This window comes from Ambystoma mexicanum, chromosome 6q (assembly GCF_040938575.1).
Source record: "Ambystoma mexicanum isolate Mex_15411 chromosome 6q, UKY_AmexF1_1, whole genome shotgun sequence".
In the NCBI taxonomy this organism is placed as follows: Eukaryota; Metazoa; Chordata; class Amphibia; order Caudata; family Ambystomatidae; genus Ambystoma; species Ambystoma mexicanum.
The window spans coordinates 855,731,726-855,746,752 of NC_090937.1; the positions used below are offsets into that span (position 1 = coordinate 855,731,726).

Sequence of the window (15,027 nt, forward strand, 5' to 3'; positions counted from 1 at the left end):
ATGCATCCTGGAATACCATAGCCTGGAAAGAGAGAAAGAAAGACAGCATTAGTAAGCGTTTACTCACGTTTCCTCTCAAATGAAGAAAGCCACACAATTCTTACCTAGGTAGTCATCTCCTGGTCAGTATCATTGCTGGAACATTACAGCGCTCGGTGAGGAACATCGCAACCTGTAAGGAGAGAAAAGACACAGGTTAGCAATATAAAAGGCAAAACAGCGCTGCGCATCGCGCATTACTCACCGGACAGCATCGCGCACACCGCGCTTTCGCCTACCGGCCCATGCTCATCTTCAAACTGCATGACAGCACCAAAATACCTTTCCATACCTAGAACGAAAGAAGCAAGACATTATTATTCGAACTATGAGGAACATAAGAACTGCATATAAAGACTGTAAAGCAGCAAAACTACGGAGTCGCAGCAGGCCTGCATTCCCACAGGGGGGGCTTGCACCAGTGAAGTAACTTGGTCGCTGCTCGTCCCCCCACATCTACACGCCCCTGCCACGAGGAGCCGGACGGAGAATCCACCTTTTACAATATTAAGGTGAGGAGAAGGCCCAAGGGGGAGGAAGGAGTTGAGGCTAGGGGAGGTGGGAAAACATGAAGACAATCTGGTATTGAATCCATCTCTCCTGTATTGCAGACCCATCTTTAACCAGAGGCCTTACCAAAGGACCGGGAGAGGGTTTGAGAGTGCAAATCATCCAACCAGGGCTGGGTGGCGTCCCAGTAGATACCAGGTGAGCGTAACACTCCTTCCCTCCTACCCTCTGGCTGCCCTCTCTGGGTCCCCTCCCTCATCCTCTTGTGAGGCAAAAAACCTTGGTGTCATCTTTGACTCCTCTGTCTCCTTCTCTCCTCACATTTATCCTCCCTTCTCCCCCTTCAACTAATCTAGAATAGTACTGCAAGACCTATACTTTGGTTCAAGCCCAGGGACTGTATCTCTCCAGCCCTAAAAACCCTCCACTGGCTCCCGGTTGCTGCGAGGATCAAGTACAAGACCCTCTGCATCATCCACAAGGCTTTCTGGGGCCTGGGACCCTGCTAAATCCAACTCTCTCTCCCTAAATACCTCTCTGCTAGAGACCTTCGGTCCTCTGGCTCTAACTCTTTGCAGATCAGACGCTTCTCTCAGCAGAGAGTGGGGGGTAGATCCCTCTCCTCCGCAGGAGCCTCCTTGTGTAAAAGTCTCCCTGCCCTTCTCACGCTTGAGCCGGATCTCCTTAGGTTCTGGAAGCTCCTCAAGACACTCCTTTTCTCTTCTTCCTTCCCTCTCCCCTCCCCTGCTAATGCCCCTGTCTGCTGCCACCTGCTTTCCCTCTGAGTTCTACAGGGCACCAGGCCCCCCCATGCCCAGACCACCACCTCCCTCGCACCTAGCAAGTGGACCCTGTTAGGCAGAATCATATGCAGTACCCCTTGGGAACACCATACACAATTAAGACTACAAGTGTAAGTACAAATTCAGCTTTGCTACAAGCCTGTACTACACAGTAATGTGGTAGCGATGGCTGAGCAGCCAGACTTATCTGAAGAGTAAAGTGAGCTGTATCAGAAGTTACACAAAGGACAATAATTACTATGGTTCAAACAAACACTGACTCAAGGTTTCTGAGTAAATGAATATACATTTATTTACACCATCAGTTATAAAACAGTTCACTAATATAAAGCAGCAGAAAATCAATATTTTAATACACTGCAATAACCCCTAATAAATTCTGGACAAGTTAAGCTCAAAATGAAATGTGAGCAAAATGGCACTCCAGCAATTTAAAAGGGAGTAAAAGACATGGTTATCCCATATCAATAACACCAACAAGTGATAGGCAGGGCAATCTACAAAATGCTTACTACAACTAGGATTCAAGTCAATAGGCCTGGGCCAATGTTAATGGTTCAGAGTCTTTGCAGAGGATCACACAGTTCAGAGTAGTTCGCGGTTAAGTCTTTGCCAAGAGTTCAAAACAAAGTTGGTCGGAAGAAAAGTTATTCAAAGGAGAAGAGAAGGACAAGCCTTCGGAGAGGCGAAAGATTTCAAACACTTTCGCCACGGTCGGACGGAACGAACGACCGGATTTACACAGTACCTTAAATGAAGAAGAATGCTGTAGCTGAGGCAGTTGTTCCTGGGAGTTCCTGCAAGCTCACGGTTCCTGAAGCGAATGTCGTGGTGACAAGAAGGAGGAAGACTGGAGGGTCCTGCACTGCCCAGGGAAGAAGCCAGCAGCAGAGCAAAGCGTTGAATAAAAGGTGCGCTCCTTAAAACCCAAACAGGTTCCGTTCCTCCTGGCTATCCGGTTCACTGCAGCGAGCCACAGCAAATTCGACCAGGAGAGGTAGGCCGGTGTTTGGTGTTTGGTGAGCTGGTTGGTCGCACCAAGCTCAAGGGAAGAAGATTCCTTGCAGATCTTCTCGGTCATCGGAGTTTGGGGCCATTCGGACCTGCAGAAGGGCTTCAGCAGGATGTCCAGTAGTTGCAGCAGTCGTCTTCTTTCAGCTCCTCATTGGTTCTCTCGTTCCAGTGGCGACTCTGCCTTCCAAGTCCCAGAGACCTGCTTTTAAGCAGTTTTCCACCATTCACACAGCCTGGCTTGTCAATCACACAGCAGGGTGGCTGTCCTGGCAGGACAGCCACCTAGCCAGTCAAACTAGAGTGCGACTTGGGTCTCCAAGGAGACCCTGTGCAGGGGGCCTCAAACCCCTTCCTCACATCCCGTCCACCCAGACACTCAGGCGCCTAAGGAGGGCTTCAGTGCAGAAGCCCGCCAAAGGACGGCGAACAAAGGAACCAAACCTGGTTTGGCACGCAGAGTAAAACACGAGAAAGACCTTTACAAAAAGAAATGGCGAATAAACCCGACCGGAATGAAATAAAATTAAAAGGGGTCCAGCGGATTAGAGTTTGAGGCTACCACCATAGCCTCTAACGTTACCTAAGCTATGTTCATAGATTGCGGTAGAATAAAAATGGTAGATACCACTGCCACCAGCCAAATCTTAGAGAAAGGGGAACAAAATAATGTTCCATGAGAAACAGACAAAAAGGGATGACTATTAACCCTCCCAGTACTCTATGGGACTATAGTTTGTACTGGGTCTGTAAGTTTAAAAAGACTAGTAAAGTCAATGGCAACTTTACATGTTCTGGGAGACAGTAGTCAGTCCCAGAAAATGGAGTTTGAAGTGGGAAGTCTAAAAAGACAACCCTGTGTCACTGCACTAAGGGTGCTGTGTGACACAAATTAAAAGGATGATGCCCATGGAGTAGGTGAGACTCCATAGTCCATGAGCATAAAATGTACAACACACAGCAAAACACATGTAAGAGTGGGAAAAAAGGCTCACACTCTTAGCAGGTGAAAGAAAATCAATCCTAGAAATCCAGCAACGCTGCTGAGGGACTCAACAGGTAAGGGAAATTAGCCATTCTGGAGAATTCTCCCTAACAGACCCTCACCCCTTGCACCACATGGAATCCCTGACACTTGCCCACCAGGCCCCCCCTTAGCACTGGGAAAGCACCTTTGGCCGCCTACCCTCCTCGACCACCCCTTTTACTCCACTCTCTCCTATTGCCTTGCACTCCCCTGTAATACTCATCTGATTTCCACGGGATGCCACTCAGCCGGTCCGGACTTCCGACCACTTCAAACCCTTCCCTGGACTTGCTCAACCAAGCATTGGGCCTGAAACACAGTATTATCAGAGGTCAATTCCCTATTGGTCTTGCTTGTCTGGCCCCCCTTTTCTTCCCTGCGTTCCAACCTTCCCACGGACCTCTCCTCACCTTGTTTTTTGATGTGGGGCACTCTCCGTCCTGCCTTCGATGCAGAGGTGCGTTGGGTGATGTGGGCTGGAGGGTGCCTAGTTGCTTCACTGGCACGGGCCCGGCGGACGGGGCTTGCTGCGGCTTCAGCCCGACCGGTAATTGGAATGAGTCTAACAAAAGTTCTGATGGCTCTAGTCCCTTTAATAGTGTGTCTTTCTTTCCTTAGGTGATGAAGGTCTTGAGGATGGTGATGCGCTGCTGAAGTAAGTAGGAATGCGAAGCGTGATGCTTATTGGCTTCCTTAGCACTAACCAATGTTCGTCTTTTCCGTGTCCTTTTAGGTGCCGCAGTAACCCAGCATGGAAGCGAGATGAGCTGCGGTGAGAAAGCGCGATGTGCGGTGCCTCTTAAATGTTTTTGCTAACCTGATGTGTCGTTTCCCCTTTTTCAGATCGGCGGGATGCTCCGGAGCAGAAGTTGTCCGATCGACGGGAGTTCAGGTAAGGATTAAACTCTATTTGCAAATTCGAGAGAGCTAAGTATTGCAGAATGCTTACTAACGTCTTTTCTTCTATTCTTCTCCCCTTTGGTAGGGCGCTGGACGGAAGTTGGATGCTCTTCGAGGTGAGTATTGGCAACAAAGTTCTTATTCTTGCAGGTGCGCTGGCGCTGAAGAAAGAAGTTGGCCTCTTTAGGAGATCCGAGCACGGTGAGTGTCACGCTGCAGGTGCAGAGAAACGCAAAGCATGTTTCTCAGGCCAGGTGTGGTTTAAATAGTCTGTAGGTATCCCAGGTACCCCTGGGCTGAGCCACACCCGAAAGACTAGACCGCTCATCCAGTTCAAGGAACTGAATTACATGGGGGCATCCATTGCCCCGTAATACATTGCAAGTTCAATACTAAGTTGATGTCAGGGCTGTGTGTGAGCTTGGTGCCAAAGGTGCCAAGTCTGAGTCCAAGTAGGTGTCTGGGGAGATGGAGAGGCCCTTAGGGCCCGACTAGGTGGCCGTGACCTGGCTCCAGCCTGATATGCCGGGGAGCTGGGGGCAGGAATCGTGACAGCACTCCCCCCAAGGCCCCTCTCAAGGTGGCTTTCCCCTCAGGTCCTGGCTTGTTTGGGTGGTTTTGGTGAAACCTCCTAAGCAGACGAGGTGCGTGGATGTATTCACAGGGTTCCCATGTTCTGTCCTGGGGACCGTACCCTTTCCAGTCCACTAGATAGTATAGTTTGGATCTGACATACTTGGAATCCAGGATGTCCTTGACCTCGAATTCCGGCTCTCCTGCAATCTCAACTGGCTTCGGTGCTGGTATCACACGAGTCCTAGGTTGAACAGGCTTTAAGAGAGACACGTGGAACACAGGATGAATTAGCATATTAGCTGGGAAGGCTAGTTTGACAGCTACTGGATTTATCACGGAGGTGATAGTGTATGGGCCCAGGTATCTTGGACGGAAGGTTTGGGTCCCTTTAATGGGTACATGCTTGGATGCCAGCCAGACTTTGTCTCCCACTTGGTAGTTAGGGGCTGTGATTCAGTGTTGGTCTGCAAATTTCTTCTGACGATCCTTAGCTTGGAGTAGGTGTTCTGCAGCCCTTTTGAAGGTTTGTGAAATGGTTGTATGTAAGGTTTTAATTGCTGGCATTTCTAAGGTTGTAGGGGTGCCCAACTCGGAAGTGCGTGGGTGTCGACCATATATGGTATAGAAGGGTGTTTGCCCAGTACTGGTGTGTAGGGAGTTGTTATAGGCATATTCAGCAATCCATAATATATCTGACCAGCTCTCCTCAGCTTCATGGTGCATACAGCGTAGATACTGCTCGAGCATCTGATTTTTTCGCTCAGTTTGACCATCCGTTTGAGGATGGTGACTGGTGGATAGTCGGATGTCAATGTGAGCCAAAGAGCAGCACTTCCTCCAGAAATTGGACACGAACTGAGTACTACGATCCAAAACCAGTACCGAGGGGCAACCATGGAGCCGTACGATGCATTCCAGAAATACTTTTGCTAGAGTGGAAGCGTTGGGGAGCCCCTTTAGAGGGATGAAGTGTGCCATTTTTTAAAACAGGTCCACAACTACTAGAATGGTGTTGAATCCCTGACTGGATGGTAGGTCAGTAATAAAGTCGAGGGATAACGTGTGCCAGGGTGCTGGTGGGATATCCAACGGTTGCAAGAGTAATGCCGGTTTCTGTTTGGATGATTTGTTTTGAGCGCATACTCCACACGATTGGATAAATTGAACAATGGGCCTCATTACGACCCCGGCGCTAAACCATGGTGCTATTAGCACCATGGTCCATGCCGGGGTCTGCCATGGTGAATGGCGGAATTACCGCCCCATTCCAAAGTTGGCGGGGCGGTAATTCCCCATTCACCATGGGCCATTCCCCATTTTTGCCCCATAGGGCTCAATGGGAATGGGGAAGGCACTAAGTACGGTGCCGCAAATTGCAGCACCGTACTTAGCACCAAGGTCCCTTTGCGGCACCCTACTTTAACGGCTGGTAAAACCAGCCGTTAAGGTCGGGTCCCGCAAAGGGACCTCGTAATTAGGCGCTAATAGGTTAACGGCGCCGCAGCCTTTTACGGCGCTGTTAACCCATTAGCGCCTGGGTCGTAATGAGGCCCAATGTCTTTACGCCACGTGGGTCACCAATAATTCCGTTTTACTTTGGCTAAAGTTTTTGCGATCCACGGGTGGCCTTTGATTAAGGAATCATGATAGCTGGACATGACTTGTTCTCGTAGTTCCTGATTTGGTAAGAATAAGCTGTTTCTGAAGTAGGGCAACTGGTCCCTTATCATGTAATGTTCCCCTTGTGTGCACCACTCTTGTGATTGCTTAGGACTCATCAAGTTTTGGATTTTTTCGTGCAGTTCTTTCTGAGTGATGGTTGATGTAATTCCCAGGAGTTTATCACATGGGATAATAGGTATCGGGTCCGCTGGTTTGTAGTCCTGTTCTTCAATACCCATACGTGAAAGGGCATCAGCCTTCCCGTTTTTGACTCCAGGTCGAAATGTAATCACGTAGTCATATTCAGCGAAGAATAGGGCCCAACGTAACTGTCGTGAAGATTGCGCTTTAGCAGTTTTTAGATACTGGAGATTTTGGTGATCTGTTATGACAGTGATGGTGTGTCTTGCACCCAGAAGGTAATGGCGCCAGGCCTTAAAGGCAGACTTGATGGCTAGGAGCTCTTTATCTGTGATGGCGTAATTGAGCTCGGGGGGTGTAAATTTACGTGACCAGAAGGCAACGGGGTGTAACTTTACCCTGTTTCAGGATCCTTTTGCGAGAGGACTGCTCCCATGGCCATGTTTGATGCGTCCGTTTCCACCACGTATGGGAGTTCTGGGCGAGGAGGGCGTAGAATTGGGGCCGAAGTGAATCGAGCCTTAAGTTCCTGGAAAGCTCTTTCTGCTTCCTCTGTCCATTGAAATTTTTTATTGCTCTTTTTTAGTAACGATGTGATGGGATGTACTATCTGTGAGAATTCCGGGATGAACTGGCGGTAGAAGTTTGCGAAACCTAACATGCTCTGTACGCCCTTGAACAAGTTTGGTGATGGGCAGTTTAGGATCGCATCTACCTTGTGTACATCCATACGGATACCCTCGGACTAAAAATGAAACCTAGGAACTCCAGCTCGGAAACATGGAAGGAACACTTTTCAAGTTTGGCATAGAGCTGATGCTGGCAGAGTTTTGCCAGTACGGATCAAACGTGTTTGACGTGGTCTTGTTTTGATGCGGAGTACACTAGGATGTCGTCAATGTATACTAAAGCACAGACATCAATTAATTCCCTTAAAACATTGTTCATGAAATATTGAAATGCAGCTGGCGCGTTGCAAAGGCCAAAGGGCATTACTTGATATTCGTACAGGCCATACTTGGTACGAAAGGCGGTTTTCCATTCGTTGCCCCCTTTAATTTGGACAAAGTGATATGCTCCTCTTAGCTCTAGTTTTGTGTAGATTTGGGCGTCTTTGACTTGGTCAAGCAGTTCAGGAATCAATGGCAGGGGGTAACGGTTTTTGACGGTAATCTGGTTCAATGTGCGATAGTCGATGCACGTTCTTAGGTCCCCTTCCATTTTCGGTACGAAGAACAGAGGACTGGCCGCCGGGGACTTCGAGGGATGGATGAACCCGTTTGCCAGGTATTGGTCGAGATAGGACTTCAGGTGCTGGTTTTCTGGTTCTGTGAGTGCGTAGATTTGTCCACAAGGGATCTGGGTGCTGGGTATCAGGTCAATCTGGCAATCGTATGGTCTGTGTGGAGGTAGGGTATTAGCTTGTTCCTTCTGAAACACGTCTTGAAAATCCTGGTATTCTCTTGGTAGGGTCCCGGCTGCCACTGTTCCCAGCGTAGAAGTTCTGGCGTCGATTGATTGTTTCTCTTGATGACAACACGTTTGAGCACAGGTCTCGGAGAAGGCCAGCTCCTTTGCTCGCCAATCTATTCGAGGATTATGAGCTACCAACCAGGGCATCCCTAAGATCAGTCGAAACTGAGGTGCCTTGATGAGGTCGAAAGCAATAGATTCTTGATGCCCATCCTGGCACAGAAGGGTTAATGTTGCAGTGCATTGGGATACTGGACCGGAGGCTATTTCCTTGCCATCGACTGTGGTTACAGTGTCTGTGGTTAACTTTGGACCTAAAGGAAGTCCCATCTTTGCTGCGAGATCTTGTTCTATGTAATTCCCAACAGCCCCACTGTCTATGTACGCCCTTGCTGCGTGCATCCGCAATGGTTGTTGGTGATCGATCAGGATCACAGGTAGTGCAAAATGGGAGGTCTGTAGTTCACTTTCTTCGCTTGACAAGTGGACCCCTACACTTGCCGGGCTGGGGAGTTTTCCGACTCTTTGATGGGGTCTTCCTTGTCCGTAGCTCCTACTATGCTTCTCGGTGACTTCACTGGGCACTCCTTTAGAAAGTGACCCGATTTTCCACAGTACAAACATAATTGCTGTTGCCTCCTCCTATCGCTTTCCGCCTTAGTCAAGGGTGGCCTGACGCTTCCAATCTGCATTGGTTCACCTGAGCCTTCTGTTGATTGAGAAACATTGTCCCTTGATTGCACATAAATAGGACGAGAGTCGGGTCTGATCCGATCTGCTCTTCGGTCTTGCAATCTTTGATCTAGCTGAACCACCACGTCAATAAATTCTGCAAAGTCTTGAGGGGGGTCCACAACTTGTGCGAGGACATCCTTTAGCTCTCCCCGCAGACCCCTATGAAATAACGTGGTTCTTTTCTCTGTAGGCCATTCAGCTTCAACAACAAGTCTATTGAACGTGGCAATGTATGTCAATAGGTCTTGGTTCCCTTGACAAAGGGATAGAAGTTTGTTGTCTAGAGCCTGTCCATGAGTAGGACGGGTGAGAAGTTTTTCCATTTCCTGTCGAAAACCCCTGAAATCGCGTAACAGAGGATCGTCTTGAGCCACAAATGGTGCTGACCAGTCTGCAGCACTTCCTCTCAAATAAGATAGCACAAATGCAACCCTTGATTGGTCATTTGGAAAGGCCCCGGACCTGCAAAGGAAGTGCAGATGGCACTGGTTCATAAAAGTGGCAAATTTCTTAGGATCCCCAGTGAATCACTCCGTTGGCACCAAGGGAACTGCCCCAGGAAGGGTTATCTGAACAGGGCTGGCTGATGGTACTGGCATTGTAGGCACGTTTCCCGGCAATGGTGCATGTCCCGCTTGCGACTGGAGAAGTTGTCGGCTTAGGTCATCTGTTCGTTCCTTAGCAACTATCAACTCCCTCCTCAGGGTGTGTGTCTCCTGCCTGGCTGCGTGTACTTCAGAGCGTAACTGTCCCAACATTTGGGCTAACTGGTCGGTTTCTGACGTTTCCATGACGCCGAGGTGGATTTTTGGTTTGAGGCTTTGTGTTCTGTAATGCTCACCTGATATCCACGGGGGCGCCACTCAGCCGGTCCGGACTTCCGACCACTTCGAACCCTTCCCTGGACTTGCTCAACCAAGCACTGGGCCTGAAACTCAGTATTATCAGAGGTCAATTCCTTATTGGTCTTGCTTGCCTGGCCCCCCTTTTCTTCCCTGGGTCCCAACCTTCCCCCGGACCTCTCCTCACCTCATTTTTTGATGAGGGGCGCTCTCTGTCCTGCGTTCGATGCAGGGTTGCGTTGGGTGAGGCGGGCTGGAGGGTGTCTAGTTGCTTCACTGGCACGGGCCCGGCGGACGGGGCTTGCTGCGGCTTCAGCCCGACCGGTAATTGGAATGAGTTTTACAAAAGTTCTGCTGGCTGTAGTCCCTTTAATACTGTGGGCCTCATTACAACCCCGGCGTTAAGGGCTTTACGGCGCCGTAAACGGCGCCGACACTTAACGCCGGATTCCGAGGTCCCTTAGCGCCATGGAGATCTTAACGGCTGCTTTTTGCAGCCGTTAAGATCCATGGCGCTAAGGGACCTTGTCGTTAATTACGCCACCGTAATTTACGGTGGCGCAATTAACGCCTTCCCCACTCCCATTATGCCCTATGGGGCAAAAATGGGAATGAGGAAGGGTAAATGGGGATTGGGGACTTACCGCCCCGCCAAACTCGGAATGGGGCGGTAAGTCCGCCAACCACCATGGCGTAAACGTAGTTTACGCATGGTGGTAAAGGTACGACCCAGGCGGTAACTTACCGCCTGGGTCGTAATGAGGCCCTGTGTCTTTCTTTCCTTAGGTGATGAAGGTCTTGAGGAGGGTGATGCGCTGCTGAAGTAAGTAGGAATGCGGAGCGTGATGCTTATTGGCTTCCTTAGCACTAACCAATGTTCGTCTTTTCCGTGTCCTTTTAGGTGCCGCAGTTACCCAGCATGGAAGCGAGCTGAAGAGATGAGCTGCGGTGAGAAAGCGCGATGTGCGGCGCGGCGCCTCTTAAATGTTTTGCGCTAACCTGATGTGTCTTTTCCCCTTTTTCAGATCGGCGGGATGCTCCGGAGCAGAAGTTGTCCGATCGACGGGAGTTCAGGTAAGGATTAAACTCTTTTTGCAAATTCGAGAGAGCTAAGTATTGCAGAATGCTTATTAACGTCTTTTCTTCTATTCTTCTCCCCTTTGGTAGGGCACGGCGTGCCGAGATGGAGATGACTCTGCCGTAGGAATCCGCAAGACTGGGAAGAGCTGGACAGAAGTTGGATGCTCTTCGAGGTGAGTATTGGCAACAAAGTTCTTATTCTTGCAGGTGCGCTGGCGCTGAAGAAAGAAGTGGGCCTCTTCAGGAGATCCGAGCACGGTGAGTGTCACCCTGCAGGTGCAGAGAAACGCAAAGCATGTTTCTCAGGCCGGGTGTGGTTTAAATAGTCTGCAGGTATCCCAGGTATCCCTGGGCTGAGCCACACCCGAAAGACTAGACCGCTCATCCAGTTCAAGAAACTGAATTACATGGGGGCATCCATTGCCCCATAATACATTGCAAGTCCAATACTAAGTGGATCTCAGAGCTGTGTGTGAGCTTGGTGCCAAAGGCGCCAAGTCTGAATCCAAGTAGGTGTCTGGGGAGATGGAGAGGCCCGTAGGGGCCGACGAGGTGGCCGTGACCTGGCTCCAGCCTGATATGTCGGGGGGCTGTGGGCAGGAATCGTGACATCCCCTTCCAACCCTAGCACTTCACATTTTGCGCCAACTTGCACTGCCGTCCCTTCCTCGCACTTCTTGTTACTGCACTTGCACAATCAGAATGTCACAACGCCTAGTAGGACTGATATTATCTTTCTCCCTTGCCCCCCCACTTTTTGTCTTGTGGCACCTTGAAACACCATTTGTTTTATAAGCACCTTACAAATCTGCAATGAATAAATAAATAAATAAACAAATAAATAAATAAATGCTAGGAAACCCCTATGCTTTACAACCTCAGTCATTATCTATGATGAGAGGGAGTCCAAACTGGGGCATCTATTCAAGCTACAGTTTCTTTGCAACAGTAGTAGCATCTGCGTTCTGCAGGGATAGGCTTCTGTCCAACCTGATAAAATATCTACAGTACCGGACGCCTTCACTGCTCGTCCCACATTATGGGCCAGACACAGAGTACAATTCTGACAATATAACTGTGCAATCATCACAACGGTGGGGGCGAACTAGTCACGGTTATAACTGCTGAACCCATAGGCATGCATTAGTAATGGCCGAACCCCAAACCCTCTCCCATAATGATAGGCTCACAATTTGTATCAAGTGTTGGCAATAAAAGGCCGTAGGATTTTATTGTACAGATATGAGTTATGGCAATAAAAATATCACATATCATGATGGTATCATACTTTTGGGCACCGGGTCCTGAGGTTACCCCTCGGACCCGTGCCGCCTTCTTGTGTCCCATGACTTGTTGTGGGCACCGTACAGTGCCTTGTACTTCTTTTTGTTCTTCTCCCTTTTTTGTAGGGTGGGCGGGTTCTGTGGTAAAGAAGCAAGAAGATTGGGAAGACACTGAGTAAACAGTGAACCTCCTGTTTGCTTGGGTCCCTGTTCAGGGTCCACAAACAGATTGTGTTTACTCTGAGCATGTTGATCTCATTTATAGGACCCAGGGAGGCCCTGGGTCTTTGTTGTGTATGTGGTGGGGGCTGCTGTTGTTGCAGCCCCCGGCCGGATAGCCGACTGTCTGACCCCCTGGTGGGGGCAGATCTTTTGAACCTGGGCCCTGCCTGACAGTTGTTTTCCTTATGGCGCTTAGCACCTTGCTGTTTGGAGGAAGGGTGAGATGACTGTTCGCACCTTACCCTTCCGACCCTTCCGTGGCTTTGTGTGCCGCCGAGACTGCATGTCTCTGTAGCTGGGGGGAGGAGAGGAGCAGGCACGGGGAGGTTGGGGCAGCCCCTCTCCCAGCTGCCGATGGTAACAGCAGTTACCCTGCCTCGCTTGTGGGATGCACATGCAGCATTGCTCAACAAGAGAATCATAGCATTTTTACCAGTGTGTCCTTTCCACCAGTAGTGCTGCTGCAGCGATGGCAGGCAAGCACAAGGCAATCCAGCAGCCACTGGGTCTAATGCAACATTGTTGTTGGCAGTGTCCAAGCACTGCCGTCCGTGAGCCCCCCACCCCCTGTGACACAGAGACACGGAGACAGAGATGTTTTCTCGTGTGGGCTCCCCGGTGGTTGTGACGCCACCGGACATGCCCCGTTTATTTAACAGGGCACACGACGGAGTGAACGTCACCCCGTCGCGTGCGCGCCCTTAAAGGGCCAGCACCACACTCCTCCTTTTCCATAACAACAAATTGGATAAAAGAGGATCTAACTATCAAACGTCTACACATCACACCAAATACACACACAGTGAACCCCCGTTTATTAGCAGCCACCCTGGAACCCCCGAGGGTACTTGCTACGGCCTGACCATGTCCCCAGGTCAGCCTCCCAGCTCAGTGTGTCCCATAGTCTGTGAGACGGGCAGGTTTCCCACGCCCTGTTCTCAGGGGGTACCTCCTGCCAACGTCTCTGGCCGGTGTGTTTTGCCCTGGCCTGCCCCGAACAGGAGAGTCCACAGCGGGGCCTTCACCTCCGCCTTCATCCAGCGCCTCCTCACCTCCTCGGTTGTCCGGGCTATCCACTCTCGGCTCGCCGATTTTCTTGAAGAAGCAGGCATTTCTCGTCACAGATGACGTTCCATCAGATGCAGTCACCATAGAGCCCTTCACCGCCACGACGTCCACAGCTTGCCTTGTGGGTGGCGATTCTTCACCAGCACCTCATCCCCCAGAGCAATGTGTGGGGGTCTCAGCCCTCTTCTGATGTTTTCCATCTGCGTCCTCGTTCGTCTGTCCTCCTCGTCCTGTTCATTGTCAATCACGGCGGGCTCCCTGTCGCTCAGCTCCGGTATCACGTCCCTCGGGCATCGTTGGAAGAGAGCCTCTGCCGGTGCCACCCCCGTTGACGAGTGGGGTGTGGTTCGATATCCCCGCAGAAACACATATAATGCCCTCTGCAAGCACTCGCCCTTTCCTTGGGCGATCCTGAAGACTTTGTTAAGTGTGCGCATCATGCGCTCTGCTTCACCGTTAGCCCGGGGCTAGAGTGGGGTAACTCTTCGGTACTGGATACCATAGTCCTTCATGAGCTCAGCGAAGCTCTCACCCTGGAATGGTGCCCAATTGTCAGAGCACATTACGGAGGGCAGGCCATGGGCGGCGAAAATCTTCTCCAGCGCCACCACCATGTTCTCAAATGCGACGGACTCTATGAACTCGACCTCCGGATACCGAGACCACTCGTCCACCACAACCAGGAAGTGAGTGCCTCTCGACGTGGACCCTGAGTCCGCATGCACGACTTCCCATGGCCTAGTCCCTCTTGGCATTGTTTCAATGGACGGTTCTCGCTGGGCCGGTGCCGCGGCCTGGCACCATACGCACGATGCCACGAACGCCTCTACCCTCCGCTCTAGCTCCGGGAACCACACCTTCTGGTGGAGGCGAGCCTTTGTCTTGGGGGCCCCTTGGTGGCCATGGTGCGCCAGGGCGATGGCCTGCGTGACTTTGGCCTGGGGCACCACGATCCTCTCACCCCTTAGTAACAGCCCCGACTCCGAGAACGTCAGTTCTTCTCTCACTCGCCATAACTGCTCCAAGGCCACCCTGGCTTCACATGTTCGGCGTTCCACCGCCTCCAACACCGTCTTCCAGGCACCTCGCTGCATGGCCTCCCTCAGGATGGCAAAACACTTGTCGCTTTTTGACGCCAGCTCTTCCACCTGCTTGGAGTTTGGGGTGGGCGTTTCCACGACCAGGCGAACATATTCGTCGGCCTCATCCGCCGACGTGGCCTCCTGTGAGCCCCCTCTTGGGTGTCGGGAGAGGTAGTCCGCTGCATTGTTAGCCCCAGGGCGATATATCAGCGATACACCTCGGGCAGAACCGTTACCTTCATCACAAAATAGCACGATTTCTTTAATAATTCGGCAGCCCAGGCTTCATACGTCCCGCCTGCCGTTCATTATTGCAACATATGTGCTTTGCAGAGCACTCACAAAAAAACAAAAATACCCGGCAGGGGGACGCACCCCTGCTCAGAGGCAGGCTTCATGGTCCCCTGTGTATAAAGCACCCTGGGGGACTATGCTGCCTGCCACTCAAACATCCAGCTGACAGATTATGTGTTCACTTTCCTGATGACTCACATAATGAATTATAAGAACCTAACTCTTCAAACATCAGAAGCTTCCAATGAGCAGAAACATTCCTCACCTCACATCTCAGCA

The 15,027-nt window shown here is 50.7% G+C and overlaps 1 protein-coding gene across 1 annotated transcript in view; it reads left to right on the top strand.

Annotated features, from left to right (window-relative positions):
- KLHL2 (kelch like family member 2) overlaps positions 1-15,027 on the top strand; it is an 864,825-nt gene that overhangs the window by 847,965 nt on the left and 1,833 nt on the right. The window lies entirely within an intron of this gene.